This window comes from Trematomus bernacchii, unplaced genomic scaffold, assembly GCF_902827165.1.
Source record: "Trematomus bernacchii unplaced genomic scaffold, fTreBer1.1, whole genome shotgun sequence".
Classification (NCBI taxonomy): Eukaryota; Metazoa; Chordata; class Actinopteri; order Perciformes; family Nototheniidae; genus Trematomus; species Trematomus bernacchii.
In genome coordinates, this window is record NW_022987803.1 from 243367 (window position 1) to 263027 (window position 19661).

Consider the following 19661-nt stretch of genomic DNA (forward strand, 5'->3'; position numbering starts at 1 on the left):
TAAAATGAAGTCTGAGTTTGAAATATATCTCAAATAATGTATGCACTGCCATTTCCCCACATAAACATAACATAACAGTTAAACATAAACATAAACATAAACATAGATCTGTAGACTTGGTATGTCTTAAATGTCCGGTTAGGATGTATTAGAACGAAATCTAAAATGAAAATTGTAAATAATCCATCTGTATGTAAAAAACCACCTGTATGTAAATTGTAAATAAGCCATCTGTATGTCATATATGTCTTATATGTCTTAAATGATATGATGAATTGGAAATGGGGGACCCTGATGTAAACAAGACGAAAGTCTTTCTCTGGTCTGCATCCCCTTAACAATTGTATGTTTTGAGCTGTACTGTACTGTACCCAATATACAAGCTGTTAATAAACTTTTCAATCAATCAATCAATCAGTCTGCAATGAAACGGTTGTCTCCTGTGCGCTCCACTTCCTACTTTTTTGTTTTCCATGAACCTTTAGGGGCTCCGTATAAAATAACTTACATCTTGTTCAGTCAGCTTGGCAGGATCTTTGCATCTGGTTAAAAATCTGGAACTGTGAAAGATGATCCTGTTACTTAGGATTTGGTATTTATTCTCTTACGATGTATTCTTTGACTTGGATATGTAGGACAGCGCGACGGTGAGAAAGAGGGAGAGGCGCCGGCACGGAGCTCTCGTGCCCGCAGCGCCCTCCACCTCTTCGGCCCACCCCGTGGAACCGGCGTACCGGCACTCACGGGGGTTACTGGTGGACAGAGGGCTTGCTCATTCTACAGTGAAAGTGTATGCAGCAGCCATCTCGTCCTGCCATGAGGGATTTGATGGCAGGTCAGCCTTTTCTCATCCACTGATGTCGCGGTTTTTACGGGGGTTCAGGAGGTTGCGCCCAGTAGTGCACCCCTCCACCCCGCAGTGGGACCTGCCGTTGGTGCTCGAGGCTCTGGTCACAGAACCGTTTGAGCCTCTGGAGCTCTCCTCCCTGATAGCACTGTCGTGGAAGACAGCATTGCTACTTGCCTTAACGCAGTAGTTCTCAAACTTTTCCTGTCATTCCCCACTTTGAACAGGTGGGCCTTTTCAAGCCCCACCTGTTCCTCATCGCTCCAATAAAATGGTAGGCCTTAAACAAATGTTGTCAAATGTATCGTTCTATAACAGGGGTCTCCAACCTTTTTTAGGATGAGGGCTACTTTAAAAAAATAAAACAAGTCGTGAGCTACTTTTACTCCTCTTTTTTTGTTTTTTTGCAGTGTATATATTTAGCACATTTTAACATTATTATATGCTTACCTTTAACCTTTGTGTGCTGTTTGGCCCGTTTTCAGTGTTTACTAAAATAAAATGTATTCAATTTAATTATTTAATTTGACTAATCACTCTCTCTCTCTGTCTTGCTCGCTCACAGAGGCTGTGTGCTCCTCCGTGGCGATGACGGCTGCGTTAAAAAAATAAAATAAACATAGGCCTATTTGTAAAGTGGGGGGACACAAACGGGATTTCGAAAAGTGTCACGGTTAAACTCCGTATGAAGTGGTGAGGTTCCGCTCCATTGATTGTGTGTGTGTGTGTGTGTGTGTGTGTGTGTGTGTGTGTGTGTGTGTGTGTGTGTGTGTGTGAGTGAGAGTGTTTCACATGTGTGTATGGAAGATTTTTACATATGTCTGTAAATTATTTTGGTTTCAGTTGTGTGTGTGTGAGCAGGCTCGGATTGGCCATCGGGAGATTCGGGACTTTTCCCGTTGGGCTGCTGCCTTCGGTGGGCGGCGGCTCGGGCGCAGCGGCGCTGTGAAAGTCCACCGCCGTTGCGAGTCTCCGGCTGTAACAGTCCACTACCGCCCGCGAGGACCCAGGTTCGATTGCGGCCTGAGGTCCAAAAATGTTATTAAAAAAATAAAATCTCCCGTTCATTGCGTCCATTCGCGACCCACCTATTACATCTCTGCGCCCCACCAGTGGGGCGCGCCCCACACTTTGAGAAACGCTGCCTTAACGTCAGCCAAGAGAGTGTCCGAGTTAACCGCTCTGTCGGTGCACCCGAGTTGCTTGTTGATTCGGGGTGACCGGAGCGGGGCGACACTCAGACCGAACCCCTCCTTTGTGCCCGAGAGCCTAAGGAGTGCGTTCAGGTCGAGGGCTATTCAGTTAGGGGGTTTTAGTCTTCCACCCCATAGTGGGGCCAGAGAAGCTAAATTGCACCTCCTCTGCCCGGTGCGTGCGCTAGCATGTTATGTGGACCGCACGGCTGCCCTTAGACGCACTGAACAGCTGTTTGTGTGCTTCGGGGGCGGGGTGACCGGGAAAGCTCTGTCCAAGACACGCCTGGCAGGCTGGCTCTGCGAGGGCATTGCACACGCCTACGGACAGGTGGGGAGAGCCTGCCCTGCGGGGGTCCGTGCGCACTCCACACGGGCTGTGGCTGTGTCAACAGCTTTATTCGACGGTGTGAGTGTGGAGGATATATGCACGGCGGCGTCTTGGTCAGGCCCCTTCATAAAGTTTTATCTCTTGGACATGTCTGGCTCTTTCTCCTCGTCTGTGCTTGCTGGGGCAACACAGGACTGGTGAGGAGGGGGGGGGGGCTGTGGGTCAGAGGGCATCTGACCCCCTCCCCGGGCGTAAATGCGCTTACGTTTTTTTCCGGGCCCCTGGAGGGTCGCGGGGGGACGTAGTGCGCACTGGGCCCTTACGGGGCTGGAGGGCTCGCCTCGCCTGCCTGGGGGCAGGAGGGGAGAGCCCTCCACACTATAGTCTGCACACACTCTGCACGGGGTCAGTGTCTGAGTGTGGGGGACATGGGGGCACTTGCGCTCTCCCCGTGCTCCTTAGTGACTCGGGAGAGGTGGTGCATAGTGAACCCATACAGGGCTGGGGACCTTCTCTGTCTGCCTATAGGCGGACGGGGGGGAGCCCTCAGCACTGTTTCCGAGCACACTTTACACAGATTTATTTTTGTCTTACTACTTAGGTGGCTTCCCTCAAAATTCAGCCCATATTAATGAACCGATGCAAACTATGCACGAACAATTTGCCACCCAACCCCCTTTCTCGTTTGTTTACCAAACCCTCCTGCTTTTACACCGCTGAGGGGCCCCACCTAGTGGCAGTTCCCCCTCCATATACAGAGAGGTGACAAGGCACCCTCTGGATTGGAAGCCCTGTTCTATACCATAATGGTTTTGTTTAAAAGTGTTATGAATGTTCTAATATGTCTGTTTTGTGTTCTGAGGATTGGGCTCTCACAGGTTCAGAAATACTTGCTTCGAGTGACTAATGAGCATACAGTACTATAATATACAGTCACTAGATGTTAATGGCATAAATAATCCCATCAAAAGGAGTAAAATAATTACAAAATTAAAACGGGAGAAAAATCAATATTGCTTTTTTTACAAGAAACACATTTGTCTGACATAGAACACGAAGAACTGAAGAAATTTGGCTACAAAAATGTATTTTTCTCATCACATAGAACAGGAAAGAAAATAGGTGTTGCAATATTGATCTCAAATTCTGCCTGCTTTAAACTTGTATCTGAACACACGGATTAATTTAGTTAATATATTATTTATTATTTATTATTCAATTCAAAGTGTGTTCAAACAAATGTAAACCAAAAAATCATCCTCATTAATTTAGTTATAAATAAGAGTTAATTTACCATTAAAGCTCAATGTGAAATATGTCACATTTCAGATATGTGACACTAGGGGGGGTTTCTTGTCAGAAATGTGTTCAAGGTGGTCTATTTAGTCTAAATGACGTTCCCCTTTAATTTCCCAAAAGTAGAAATGGGTCCGGGTTCTTATAGGTTAAACGTATAGGCTTAAAGGCATAATAGAACTACCGTATTATATGGATTCAACTTGTGCCCCGCTGGACTTACTTTTCTGTGGTTTACCGTTACTATGACATATCAGTATTAGCCATGGAAGATTGTTTGTTTCATTCCAAGCTATGAGTCAAGGTTATTTTCATGTATGTAATTGTTTTTCCTGCACAGCGTAGAGTCTTGTTGTGATGAGAGGGATACAGGTATTTCATAAAAAAACTTGCTCGCTGAAGAATAGCTACAGAATTGATATCACAATTTAATCGGAGCTGATCACAACTTGTCACAGATGATCCAGTCATCTCGATGCTGCTTTCGGGCTGTGAATAAACAACTTGTGTTTTACTTTTAGGCTGTCTGAAGGTATGGACAGCTATCAAAGCTACTATACATCACATTAAGAACGATGTACAAATGAAAGTCGGACACAAATATATAATTTAAATGATTTATTCAAGTTTGCAATGTTTTGAACAGGCATCCACACAGTCACCTACTTTGTAATTTCCGATACCTCCCTGTAAGCGTCACGATATCAACCTCTCACCCACAACCTCACATAGGAGTACTGAATGTGCATCAAAGTGATCTTAGGAAGGCAGATATAGCAAAAGATGAATGTAAACGACAAACGAGGCGATCGACATGTTTATTTCCTGGTAAATCCACAATGGGTCCTCATTGTACACGCCCCGGATTCCTGTGACGAAAATAATAGAATGCCGCCAGTTGTCATGACTCAAGTTATACTGTAACAAGTCGGACATGACAACCTGTGCAGCCCATGTATTGATTCCATCCGATAGCTGCTATAATAACAAACAAAACGTCTGCCTGCTCTCCACAATGATCAATAACAGCGAACGGATGGTCAAAGTAAGGTACAAATAAACAGAATCACACGAAGCCTGGTTAGTGTTGCCTGACTTTATAAAGTGTGTTTTTTTTATAAGTGTGTGGTTGCGTTCTAGTCACTTTGCTCAGCGCTACTGCTTGTTACAACTTTTATTTGCCGTACTCGCCTTTAACTGTTAGCTCAGGTTAATCTTGCCCCCCTCCGACGTAAGAGTGACGTATGCAGTTCTTGCTTCTAGACCAAAACATTTTTGGTCCTTGAAACGAACCGGATTCCGGAGCTTAGAGTGTGAACAGGAAAAACCGGTGCTTTTCAGGCTCTAGTTCCGAACCGGCCCTGGAACCGCGTTGGTGTGAAAGCCCCATTAAGGACTACTACATGTCTGCTCAGCTCAGGCCCCTTGTGTGTTGGTGTGACTCAACCTATGAAGCCAGATGGAAAGACATTGAGTTATCTCTGATGGACACACCTATACAGTCACTGTTGGGCTGCCCAACCAGAGTTATACCTCATTCACACCAACGCAACTCCGGTTCAAGCTCCGTGCTAGAGCTTTTCAGGTTCAGAACCGGTTCTTCGGTTTAGCTCCGGCTCTTTTCACACCACCCAGAGTCCGACTGGTGCTGCGTCATTGCGTCATCGTTTGCGTCATGACGTAACCGTTTGCGTGCCTGCTTCATAAAGCCAAACCGCGCGGAAACAGCTCACACCGACAACAACAACAATGGCCGATTGTGCTCCAGCTGCCTCTGTACCTCTTCGGAAGACCAGATTCCCAGTAGTTAGCTGGTCTCTTCAGTGGACCACTGCTGCTTGTTAAGTTTCTCCATCGTTGTGTACAAACTGGATAAAACGCTGGCTTTTTTGTTGTTGTTCAGGAGTTGATTCTGGTCCAAGTGAAGTATTACAGCCTTTTGTCGAATAATACAAAATGGGAACCTTAATCTTTTTGAGGACTTGTGCCAGGCTTACCAGCTGGGTAAAGAGGATTTTTACCGCTACCTTCAGCTTCGCCACTTATTTCATAAGGAAATAAGGGACCCTGATTCTGCTGAAACCTCAATAATTACTCAGATATTTATTGATGCTTATAATTCAAAAAACACTAAAGGCATTATTGGCAAATTATACAAGGGCCTCCTCTCAATGAGTAACAACTCAACTAGCTACATAAAGCAGCGCTGGGAAAAGGAAACAAACATAGTGATATCAGAAGAAATGTGGCTAAACGCATGGGAAACCCAGTCCACTTCCACTAACTCTTTGTTCTGGAGAGTCTATTGCTGGAAAAACCTTACCCATTTCTTTATTACTCCAAATCAAAAATCTAAATTCTGTGGATCTCAACAACCTTGCTGGAGGGAGTGTGGATCGTCTACTGCAGACCATACACATGTTTTTTGGACCTGTGCGCACATGTTAAACCCTTTTGGAAAGAGGTAGACCATTTCATCTTAAATATTCTACACCTAAAATCTGACCTGTCTTTTACCCTTCTCTACCTTGGTCAAATCCCTGAAGGCCTTAGTAAAAGTGATGAATACCTTTTGAAGGTTATTATGGCTGCAAGTAAAACATCTATTACAAAATGCTGGCTCCAGAGGAACCCTCCCTCTATTGCTCTCCTAATCACCATCATCAACTCTATCCGCTCCATGGAGAAAATGACTTTTACTCTCCGACTCCAAAAGGAGAAGGGGGATAAACACTGGGGAAAATGGGATTGCGACAAACATCTGGGATCTTAACAATTATCTTTTCTTTGAACTGAACTTTGCATATCGTGAACTGTACTGTACTATTATTTTGGTTTACACTGACTGTATTTTTGCTGGCCCAGTCCTCATTTGCTGTAGGGTATGTTATTAAAAAAAAAAAAAAATTCAACTGTTTCAAACTGTGCAGGTATTCAATCTGCACAGTTTTAAGTTATGTTAGTTAGTTAGTTTTAAATGTTCATATCAAATCCTTGTCCTCAGACCAGTGTTTTTGAGAAACTTGAAGATCAGCTTGTTTACCTCATTTCTTGAGTTACTTGCGAATATTGCCTTGAAATCCATGTCCTTGATGTTATGTTGTTCCAGTGCAGTTTTCAGAATTAGTCTTTGTCTGTTATATTCCAGGCAGCTAAAAAATATATATGTATTGTCTCTGATTGTTGGCAACCATCACAATTGCCAGTTGGATGTTTTCCAATCAGATGCAGTGGAGAGTTTAATCCAGAGTGACCCAATGTGATCCTGCTGTTAATGCTCTGTTCTCTTCTATTACTCCCCCAAGTGCTTTCCGTTCCTACTTCCCTTTGTATCTGTATAAATGTCTTCCTTTAGTGTTACTGTCCCATAACCTTTGCCATTGTTGCTTGATAACAACTTTCGTAACTGATTTGACTTCTGCTCTACTGATGGGTACTATTATAACAATCTGGTTTGCTTTCAATCCATTTTTTGCATGCGCTGGAACCCACACAAATTGAACAACAATTCCCAGATGAACTAACCTAAACATGATGTACAAAATTTCATGTAGAATATCCTGACGACATACTGATGAGAAGTTATTTATACTCTCCAAAGCTGCGCTGGAGTCAGAGCAAATGACCACTCGCATTGGCTGTACTTCCTCTACCCACTGAAGTGCTAGTGAGATAGCCATCATCTCCACTGTGTACACTGCGATGTGATCACTCGCTCGCTTTCCCACTTTGACCTTTAATTCAGGAACATAAAATGCACAACTAGTTTTACCATTTTCTGGATTTTTGGATCCATCAGTAAATATTTGTATAAACTGCCCATATTGTTCATGTAGAACAGTGTTCACATAAGCCTGCACATTGATTTTATTTTTCATTGAATGTAACCGTTTCAATAATGATAAATCTACTATAGGTTGAGGTAGCAACCATGGTGGAACAGCTGATATCAACACCGTCGGACTAATATTCCATTCTTTAACTTTGAATTCCTTACATATTTCCAAAACACACACACAAAAACTTTCTTTTTTAATTTTGTTACTTTCCCAACTTGTTTTTACAGTTTGTTTAGTAGGGTGAGTATCTTCATGGCCCAGTAGATTTGCCCAGTAATGAACAATTAACTGTTTTCTCCTCAAAGAAATTGGTATTTCTCCAACCTCTACCTGAAGTGCCGACACTGGTGTAGATCTGACTGCCCCACCATGGGATTAGTTTTGTATCATAAAGATAAAGCAACACGTTCTCAGAATAAAGCAAAACTATGAGTTTAAAAGAAGAAAAAAACTGAGTCAAGCAAAATAAAATAAATTTCAAAAATAAAACTATAAGTTGCAAACAAATCATTTGTGTAATCATGTAAACTATAAGTATTTTTTCTTTGTTTTAACATAGGTTTTTGTTTGCAGTTCTCTTTGCTTCTTTCTCGAAGATCAGACTTTTGCTCTCGCTGCAGCTTTCTCATTTGCGCTCCTTCACTTTTTGTTTGAGATTCTGACACAAACCTCCCAGGTGGGCGGGACTTTCAGGGGTGCGTCCCCATTGGCTACTCAGTTTTTGAGTGACAGCCCAGTCCTCCAGCGATTGTACAGTGCAGGCAGCTGCGGTGCGGTAGCTGAGCGTGGATAGAACACCTCCAGAAGAACCAGCATTTCAATTATTATAATACTACAAGTGAAAATATATTTAAGTATTAATCATTTGTGGGTCATTCCAGAATTGGAGGACATTTCTTGTCCCCGATATATAAAATCTAATAATCCATGCCCAAAAAGCTAAGACATGCACTTGTTGTGTTAAATATACTTGTCTTGAGACAAGATGCATATCAAGTTGTAGAAAAAGTGGTTTCAAAATATTATTTAAAATATCAAATAGCTCTCGAACACCCCCTAAAATTGCCCTTTTCTCTTGTCCCAGCTTCTTGGTGACCAACTTGCATGTCAAATATAACATTTAAAATAGGGTTTTTATTTACTTTTTTGGTATTATTCTATTGATATATGTGTCTTGTAATGGTAAAATCAATTTGTTAAATCATAAACACATTTTAAATAACAGTAATTTTGCACAGAAGGTGTGTCCCTCAACATGCGCGCAAGCCTGTTACCGAAACCTTTTTAGCTTGGCAGAGGAAGTGAAAAAACTGTTTGTCGCATGACACAGTGGAAAGGACATCAGCAAGCCATGTGCTACTACCATGGGTAGACCAAAACTAAGTCCTCTCTTTTATTTGTAATATATTTCCAATCTTGTCACTCTTGAAGGAGTGTGGCACTCATACAAACGCAACCCTGTTACTCAAATTATGAGACTAAAACAAATTAATTTCAAATGTATCTTTCTTTAGTTAAATATCTAAGTGTGTCCATTCCTTGACAATAGCATTACATTGTGTAGCTAGCATTAATTCCTGAGGTAAAAGCTAAAATTAGCATTGATTTTCAACCCTGTTACTTGCAACCCTGTTACTATAATTAGAGTAACAGGGTTAATTCTTCATTGGAAAATATACATTTGATGCCTTAGCTGGGCAAATCACTTTTTTTTATGGTTTATTATCTGTTTTTCCTAAATACATAACAAAAAATAATAAAATGAAAGGTTCATTTTTCAAAAATGTTGGTGTCTAAATTGTCCTCCAATTCTGGAATGACCCTTGTGTTGTTTGTGCTGTACTATACGGTCTGTTTCTTTATTGTGTTAAGTGAGAAGTAAAGCTGTGCTATGAAAGTTAGCTTTTGCTACCTTTAGATCCATACTGTAACAATGCAAGCTATGTAGCCTAACAGTTAGCTACATAGCTAGCCAGGGGCGTCGCCTGGACCTGAAAACATTCGGGGCTGAGCCCACAGTGGCGGCGGCCGCGGCGCTACAGTGGAATTTTTTACTGCAACACTCCCCACACGCATACACATAGTACACCCGCGACTGTTACAATGAAGGCTCGATAATCAGCTCACCGCATATAGGCAGGGGTAAAGTGCTATTTTTTTGAGTGGGGGGTGGACCTCACCTCCTCTAGGGGGGTCCGGGGGGATGCTCCCCCGGGAAGATTTTTTTTTAAATATTGAAGTTATAAGCATCAATCTGGTGCACTGAGAGCAAAATTAAGAGATCTATGGATACCTCTCTCAACACCCATATGAAACAGAACTGGAAGCAGATTTTCTTTTTCTTTATGGATATTTTACAAATCACTCCCCTTTTAAACTCTATTCTTGTTTTACTGTCATATAGTACTTCATAACTGTTTTTCATTTATTCTCTCTGGCTGTCCATCTCATAATATTCACATAAAAACTAGCTGTCAATAGGAAGATCATTCAGAAGAATTATAATTTCATGCAAAAATCTGTCACAAAAAGAGGTTGCCCATTTAAATTCAGGTGTTGTTATGGCAACGTCAGTGGCCAAACAGCCACATTTACAGCTGCAAATACGTTCAAACATGCTGTTGACACGCAGTGGCAACTATGCCACCATTTCAGCTGACTTTTTCTCAGAAATACTGTCACATAACATCCATATATTTCAGTGCTAGGTTGATGCTTAGCTAAGCTAACTATGAAACACTTTAACTGACAGGACTCAGGATCAACTGTGTACTGTAAGGTAGCTTCTAGCTTCATGTCGACCAGTAAGTCAACATTTCCCAGAGAGCTTTCTTTGAAATCACCAGGTAACGCTAAAAAACATTACATTTAGATTGTATGACAAAGTGTTTATTTAATATCTCTGGCTAGCTATAGCTACTTGCTAACGGTTTTGAAGAAACACACTCCTCAATGTCAGTTTCAGTGTTTTAATGACAAAGATGACGACACCGTGAAACAGAGTAATACAGCGAGGTAAGCTGACAAAGTATTACATACATGCATGTCATCATTAACACAACACAAATATATGCTACGACACCACGTATATATACACCAACAATAGTGGGAACAGTCTTACATGTGTGAGTGGATGAACGTCTCGACACGAGGCGGAGTGAATGAACAATGTTTGAACTAAAATGGCTGCTCAGTACTACCGGGTCAGAGCACGGCATATCCTGTGCGACAGCAGTGACACGCTGCCCTCTAGTGGCCGGCGATAAACTCTTCATCCCCCCCAGACCGGAAAGCTATAGGCTGGAATAGATTAACGGTCTAAATCCCGTATCCAGCTGCCGGACTCGGGCTCGTAGCGTGCCGGCGGCTTCCTCACGCGGCCCGGCCGAGTGGGCTGGGGCAGCGCCGGCGGCGACTGCGGCACCGGGAGCGGTGCGCCCAGGAAGGCACCCGTAGGAACGGCGAGGTCAGAGGACGCCTCATCAAGCGCCTCATCAAGCGCCGGTGGGGAAGCGCCCATAGCCGAGTCGCGGGGACCATCAGCCGGCCGCTGAGCAAGCCCCTGGGGCGTCGCCCAGCCCGGGCGGATAGGTGGGGGCTGATGTCCCAGGGCAGCGGGCGGCGGCGACGGCGTGGCCGACTGCTCATGGGCGCAGGGTGTGGCCGGCGTGTAGGCACGGAGGAACCGTCGGTTGCGCAGTGTCAGACGTCCCGAACCGTCAACCCTGATCCGATACTGGTCATGGTCCAGCGACTCCACCACGATCCCTGACCTGTCCCATTTGCGGGGGCTCGGGCCTTGCTGGTTCTGGAGGAATACCCTTTCGCCGAGTGCCAATGGGCGGAGCGGTCTTGAGTGAGTCCCCAGAGACTCGGTGGTACGGGACATACGGGTCCGAAGGGCGTCCTCCTTCGCCGCCCATGCCTCGCGCCATAGCGGGCGGATATGCGGGTTCGAGAACTTCTCGAGGCGGTTCACGAAGGAGAGCGAGCCACGAAGGGGGCGGCCGAAGATGATCTGCGCCGGCGAGAGGTTGCAGTCGGGGTCAGGCGTGTTCCGCAACTGCAGCATAGCACGCAGGAAGCGGTCCTGATCAAGGCTGCCCGACGGGCCGGTGTTGGACATCAGGAGGCGCTTAGCAGTCTTAACCGCAACTTCCGCCCTCCCATTCGACTGCGGAAAGCTAACGGAGGACACACGGTGTTTGACGTGCCATAAGCGGAGGAAGTCCTCAGTGTGGCTCGCCTTGAATTCCGGACCACCGTCGCTCGAGAGCTCCTCCGGTACGCCGAAGGTAGCGAAGAACGAGCGGAGGTGTTGGACCAGGCCAGCTGAGCCCGCCAGGGCAGTACCCGCCGTAGAACTCAGGACCTCTACCCAGCCCGAAAGCCGATCCCCGACAACTAGGTAGTGGCGGCCCCCATAGTCGAAGAAGTCAGCAAACACCGCCTCGAATGGCGTGGACGGGGGTGGTGACGGAAGGGGGGGTGTAGCCGCCTGTGACGGAGCATTGCGGTTGCAGTCTGCACACCCGTCCCTGGTGGCCTGAATGTCCCCGGACATCCCGGGCCAGTAAACTATGGCTCGGGCATGCTGCCCCATCGCTGAGGTCCCCTGGTGAGCGGCATGGAGATACCGAAGGACTCTCCCACGGAGGGATGGGGGGACCACGACGCGGTCCCGATAGAGCAGGACGCCGTCCTGTGCGTAGACGGACTCACAGACCGATGACAGACTCGCCAGGGCAGGGTCGTTAACGTCAATCCCACCCTCCTGCTCGATGAGTTGGAGGTGGCCGAGGCATCCGTCAGCCGCTGTCTCCCGTGCGAGGAGGGGCCAAGAGACGGCTCCGAGCTCCCGTGCGTCGTCGTGGATGGAGGCCATGAGTGCTGACTCCACGGCGTCAGGCCCGCTCGGCAGCCCCAGTGAGAGGCCGTTCGCTGAGCCCGAGGGGGAAGGATGCCTTGACGTGGCATCAGCGGCATAGTTGCTCTTGCCAGGCAGATGCACAATGTCGAAGCGCCATGGGAGGGTGTGCTGCTTGAGTCTAAACAGACGCGAGTTTGTTATCTCATCCAGCGTACGGTCACCAAAGATCTTCACCAATGGCTTATGGTCGGTGACCACGACGAGGTTGTCGGACCCCTGCGTGAAGTACCGCGTCTGTTCCAGACCCCAGGCCACAGCTAGGGCCTCTCCCTCGACGGCCGCATAACGCTGCTCCGCAGGGGACAGGAAACGCGAACCCGCGAGGGTGATCCTCCATCCTCCTGGACAGCAGTCCGGTATGCCCGAGGCACAGTGACAATGTTGCTGGAGCAGGAAGTAGCCAATGCCACGCATGGACCAGTCAGGGCGGAGGCAGGTACGCTTCTGCATGTCGTAGATCTCCACGCCCTCGCGGATGGCCTCCATTATGGCTTGCTTGGACATCTGGAAGGCCTCCTCCAGAACGGGGGACCATAGGAACACACAGCGCGGGCTGAGGAACGGCTTAAATGGGGCCATCGTGTCACGCAGCTGGGCGTAGTTAGCCACCTGGTTGACGAGGCCAAACCAACTCCTGATGTCCGTCGTGGAGCCTGGGGTGGGGAAGTCCCGGATGGCGTCCAAGTATTTAGGGAGCGGTTCGATGGTAGATTCCGACACCCTGAAGCCGGCGAAGTCGACGCACCTCTCCGCGAACTGAAGCTTGTCCGGGTTCAACACGATGCCCGACCGGCCGACACGCGTCAGGAAGTCGATGGTCCTCCACCAGTGTTGCTCCAGGTCGGTGTCATAGTGGATGGTGTCATCCACACAACGTTCCTTGCGTTCATAGTCCGAGAGGACGGTGTCAAACCGACGGTTGTAGCCATCCCCTGATGACAGGAAACCCTGTGGTGCCCTGGTGTAGCGCCAACGGCCGAAGGGCGTGATGAAGGTAGTGAGGTGGCGATCCGACTCACGCAGGGGGACGCTGTGGTAGCCGTTCCAGGCATCCGTGACGGTCTTCCAGGTGCCCTTCGGGACGCGGCGTGGAACGGGGACTCAGTGGCGAAGGTCTCACGTTGGCAGAACTTGTTGAGGGGGGAGAGGTCCACGGTCCTGCGGGGGGAACCGTCGTGCTTCCGAGTGACTACCATGCGATGGCACCACGCCACTGGCTCGCCGTATGGTACGCGTTCAATGACCCCGAGGGCTTCGTCCCGCAGGAGGTCATCGTGGACCCTCCGCTGCCAGTGTAGAGGCACTGTAGCCGCGGTGTGGCATGCCTTAGGCGTAGCTGCGGGGTCCACGTGCATCTCGATAGGTGGCCCCTCCATGCATGGTAGTGCCCGATGGGGGCAAGTATTGAATGTCGACGAGGCATATCTCCCGAGCAGCCAACTTTTCATCCGGCTGTTGTTCTCTGGCGTACAAGGGAACGGCAGAGCTGCGGGGCGCGCCGGGGGGACCGTGCGCTGAGGACATGAGCACTGGGCGTCCTGGGGGTCACCTGGCCCCACGCAGCCGCCGTTGGTTGACCTCGTCGCATTGACGGATAAGGGCTGGTCTGGCGTGTCAGCCGTGTCAGGGCCACACCCGTCCTGGGGCCCCCCTGCAATGTCGTCCGATGGGAAGCCCACGGGCAAGAGGCCGAGGTTGAGCAACGACTCGTAGGATAGGTACATGGCCCGGACTGAGCTGCTCACGTATACCATGGAACGGCAGGATGTAACACGCCCCCCGCTGCAGGTCGTCGAGAGCCTGGCGAAGAACGCTCCCTCGATGGCTATAGGGGAGCGGTTGGCGACCGACAGGCTGACGGGTCGCAAGTCGTCCCGCGCGAAACCGCAGGCCAGGAACTCCTCCAGAGACCAAAGGTCCGACTGCGCGCCAGTGTCCGCGACGGCGGATATCCGAGCTCCGTCGGCCGAGCCCCGGTTGCTGGTGCCATCCCTCAGCCCGACTGGCGAGTCCATCGAGATGGTTATCAATGCTCGGGGGTGGTCTCTCATCCTGGCTCGTCTCCATTCGCCTTTGGAGAAGATGTGGTGCTCGAGTCTGATAGGTGCAGGCTTGTTGAGACAGCCGTGCGACGTAGGGGCGCGGAGTCGGCGATGGCTCCCGTGACGTCGGCCAGGGCGGGCTCCAGCTCGCACCGATGAGACCTGGGAGACCAGCTCCGACCCCATGGCGGCATGTTGACTGTCGGATGACGGCTGTGGACGCCTCTGTCGTCGGCGGGCCCTGTAGCAGCCGATGCACACCAGGTGAGGCTTCGGATTCCACCCGCGAGGCCCCTCCGTGAAGACGTTGAAGACGCTCTTACATTCCGGGCACGAGGCACGTTTAGCCCCGGCCGCAGGGCTCGGGGCGGGGCTCGTCTGTGGAGTCGTCTGCAGGCGCCGGAATGACGACATGGCTGATAGGGAGGACGACGGGAGAGCGTTACGGGCCATCTCTTTGTTCTCGACGAGTGCAATTACATCGTTAACTGGCTTGACCAGGACATCAGATGTCCCCAGCGTCTCGCGGCGTATGTCCGAGTCATAGATGCCATTGAGCAGAACATCACGGATAATGTGGTCGGTATAGTCCACATCTTTACCACACTCGCATACCGCATTATATGCGCATGTCTCTGCTTTACCCCGCACTCTGGCAGCGAATGCGCGGAATGTCTCGTCGCGTTCCTGGCGTAACTGGAGTAGCTCGGTGCGCAGGACGCATGTAGCGACTGGGATGACAGCTAGGGAACGCATGACAGCGATCAGATCTGGCAAGGGTCCGGAAGCGGCGTCGGGGACGGCTTTCAACAGGCTGTCTCCAAGTACAGGCCCAGCGCACTGAAACAGCTGGAATGGGGCCTGGGCATTCCCTATGCCTGAGCCGGCGCGGAATACATTCCAACGGCGGATGAACACGTTCCATTCCTCTATCGATACGCCCACATCAACTTTGGGCCGATCGAGTCTCGGGCCGTGAGGGGCTGGGGCCTGGGCTGGCGCGGCCATGACAGGCGCTGCGTGCTGGTGGCTAAATCCATGAATCGTCAATAGGGCAATGACGAGTGCTTCAGATACGTCTTCGGATTTGAACTCGCAGCCGGGGGCAGGGCATCCAACAACGACCATGGTGTCGTCATGAAGAAACACACTCCTCAATGTCAGTTTCAGTGTTTTAATGACAAAGATGACGACACCTTGAAACAGAGTAATACAGCGAGGTAAGCTGACAAAGTATTACATACATGCATGTCATCATTAACACAACACAAATATATGCTACGACACCACGTATATATACACCAACAATAGTGGGAACAGTCTTACATGTGTGAGTGGATGAACGTCTCGACACGAGGCGGAGTGAATGAACAATGTTTGAACTAAAATGGCTGCTCAGTACTACCGGGTCAGAGCACGGCATATCCTGTGCGACAGCAGTGACACGCTGCCCTCTAGTGGCCGGCGATAAACTCTTCAGGTTTAGCTTACCCCCGCGATTCAAAGTAACGTCAACGTAGCTGTAATCTATGCTTTGCTTACATGTTCGCATAACTTGGAAGATTACTGACATTTACATACCTTGTTTACCTGGCTCGAGAGGTGGCTCTGGGGTTGTTGTGTGAGCCACCACTTGAGAATTGTCGTCTTTTTTAAGAAAAAATGTTCTTATGTCCATCTTCAAAAACTCTGAGTCCGACTGACAGTTTATTTTAAACATTGTCACAGCTCACAGGATAGGTACCTGTCAGCCAATAAGACAGATGTTTATTTCCATGCAACTCTTTGGTTGGTCTGGTGCCTTGCCTCTGTTGCATTCACTGAACACGGGAAATTACACTCCTGCCGTCCTCTCCAAGCGAGTAGTATGAAGCTGCAGCCTCGGAGGAGGGTGCACTCTCAGGACCGCATGCACTCTCAGGACCGCATGCACTCTCAGGACCCTAGTTGTTTTGCAACATCGCCACCTAGTGAGCAGGAGACATGAATATGAACGACAACGCAGAGAGTGTGAGTAGTGTGAAGTGCTTTTAAAGTTTTATTTGTTTAACATTAATAACAATTCCGGTGTCTTGAAATGAAGTGTGATTAGCTAACATTAACTATGATAGTCTTAAGGCAATACAAACAAACATCTGTTAGCTTATGATAGCTTCTAACAGTATTAAAGGCACTAAAAACAATTATTTGTTAGCTATAGCTTTCGACAAAAGCTAATGCTAATAGCATTAGCTTCATTAGCATATTTGATTATTTGTTTAATGAAACTGTAGCGTGATTTTGGCAAGCCCAACTAGGTGTCCTACATTAATTGTTGATTTAATCACTAATTACAGTAAGAGTGTGAGTAATGTGAATCATGTTGTTTGTTTAAAGTTAACAACTATTCTGGTGTATTCAATTGGAAGGTCAGCTAAATTAAGGAAGGTTTTGTTGTTTTTCTGTCTGAATTGTAATTTTCTTATGACATTCTACTTCAGGTGTCGTCAACTGGAATGTCTTCTCAGAGGGACACAAAAGGGAATTTCGGAAGGAATACCAAATTTCCAGGTGCTTTTACTGCGACAACCTTTATAAGGACGTTGGCACAGGCTACCGGGGAAGTGGACGGCGAGGAGTGTTGCAGGGTTTTTACTCAGAAGAGGGCTTCCCGGGGTACTGCAGCTGGAGCTGTTGTCTGGTGGTTGAGGGAACAGCAGACCCCGCCTCACCCCAGTGAAGAATCCACAGTGCCCAATAAATAAAAATGTATTCTGCACTGAAATTCCTCTCGTCAAATTGCATGTTTATCTTTTGCAGCCTGGTGCATAAACACACTAACAGTTGTTTTTGAGTAATCTAGCACCTCTTCAAAGACACATTTGATTTGATTTATTTCGAACGTGTAATACAATAAAAAATATATATATAATAATGAAATGAAACAAGATAATTATGATACTGTAGAAACATAAGCAGTATCAAATTGATTCAAAGGAGTTTACACTTATTTAACCCCACCCCTTCTCCCAAAAACTAAATTAACAGTTTTGTTTTCTTTTAACAAAATATACATCTAAATGTATGTATACATACAATATACATTTACAATTATAAATAGATTATATCATTATTACTACAATATATATATATTAGGGCTGTCAGTCGATTAAAATATTTAATCGCGATTAATCGCATGATTGTCCATAGTTAATCGCGATTAATCGCAAATTAATCGCACATTTTTTATCTGTTCTAAATGTACCTTAGAGGGATATTTTTCAAGTTTTTAATACTCTTATCAACATATGAGTGGACAAATATGCTTTATATGTTTGTTTATTATCATTTGAACAATGACAAATATTCTCATGAATATTAAACACAACAACCTCTGAACATTACAAATATTCGCCTCAATTCAACCTAGAACCTCTCTCATACAATAATACAATACTGTGTGTGCGTGTGTGTGTGTGTGTGTGTGTGTGTGTGTGTGTGTGTGTTGGAGCTATGTGCAGCTCAAGGCATATATGCCTGTGTGTATGAGCTGTGTTGCGCGCACTATCCGTGCTGAGTGTGCTGTCTGGCTACCTGCATAAAGTCAAGTGCTCGGCGCAGTTGTCGGCGAAATGTCGCTCCTCTGTTTTCATTGAAACAGCTCCTTATATCCGTTAGCTCAGCTAGCTAGCACCAGATGCTAACAACAACACGTAAGGTGTGCTTCGCTCGCGCCACACATACACACACCCTCCCGGTCCTCCCGATGGCCAGTCCGGGCCTGCCGGTGAGCGTGGAAGTGTGGTCTGCCACAAGCGGGCAGCAGGAGCGGGGCTGTCAGCATCAGCTTGTAGATGGTATTTTAAACTCGATGCGCTCTGAAACTACGGCGGGCGAGGACAAAAAATACACATGCGTTAATCGCGTTAAAATAATTAGTGGCGTTATTTTTTTTTTGCGTTAACGCGTTATTAACGCGTTAACTTGACAGCCCTAATATATATATATATATATATATATATATATATTTATGTTGTATGTCAAATTTGATAAAGACAAATATAAAAGACTATCTTTTTACATCTGACATACAAAATACATTTGTTATTAAAAATCAAAAACATATTAACAACTTGTTGTTAATAATAATAATGTAATTTCAGTAAGAAAAACATATTTTCATGCATTTTTAGATGGTTAATAACAAGCATTACAATGTCTAAAGAGACTCGCAGTGTATGAGACTCAATACTCGCTGGTTGTACTTTTGCGGTCATCCAATCCGCTAGGTGGCGATGTTGCAAAACAACTAGGGTCCTGAGAGTGCATGGGGTCCTGAGAGTGCATGCGGTCCTGAGAGTGCATGCGGTCCTGAGAGTGCACCCTCCTCCGAGGCTGCAGCTTCATACTATTGCTCCAAGCGGCAAACTCTGGGGAAGAGCCGGGACGCCAATACGGAAGTGCCACAAACTGCAGTTCATATATTGGCCGATAGGCAGAAAGGAGCAATTTCCATAGAGCCCCATGTTAAAATGCCCAATTTCACGGAAAAAAAACGTTTCTAGCCCTGGATGCAATAAATATTATTATGTAGATAGTTAGATTCCACCTTCATGATTATGAATCTGTGAGTGAATTGTTTTCTAACATGACCCTTTTATTTCTATTAGGTCTTAAAGTTTTTGCATAAATTAGGCCGTGGTCACATTGAGTGACAGCTCTGTCAAGTGACTGCTGCTGTTAGCTTCTTGTCTCTCTGCTAGCTGCTCCGTGAAGCTACAGGGACTCTGCCTGCTCAGTTCATCCAGGGAACACAACTTGACCCCGGCCGTGTTTGTTTGTTCTTCATGCTTATATATGGGACTATTGTGACTCGCTCTGCGGTTAAAACAGACGGTGCATGAATGCCGTTTTGCGGTAAGTGAAATTCGAGTACTTTATTTATGTGTTTATGATTTCAATCAGCTACGTAATGAATGTTAAGGCTTGGGTTAGCGTGTAAGCGAGTGGTAGCTACATAGGTGCTAACGATGCTAATCGTAGCCTCCAAGTTAAAACCATAGACTGTATATATAAAGGTTAAAACGAAATAGACAAGTGTTAAGCGTTAAGTGGGATAATACTGTAGAACAAAAGGCTTCTGTTTGAGGTTGATAAAATAAGGTCATCCTTGTAACTTAGAGAGATATTTTATTATGTAGGAG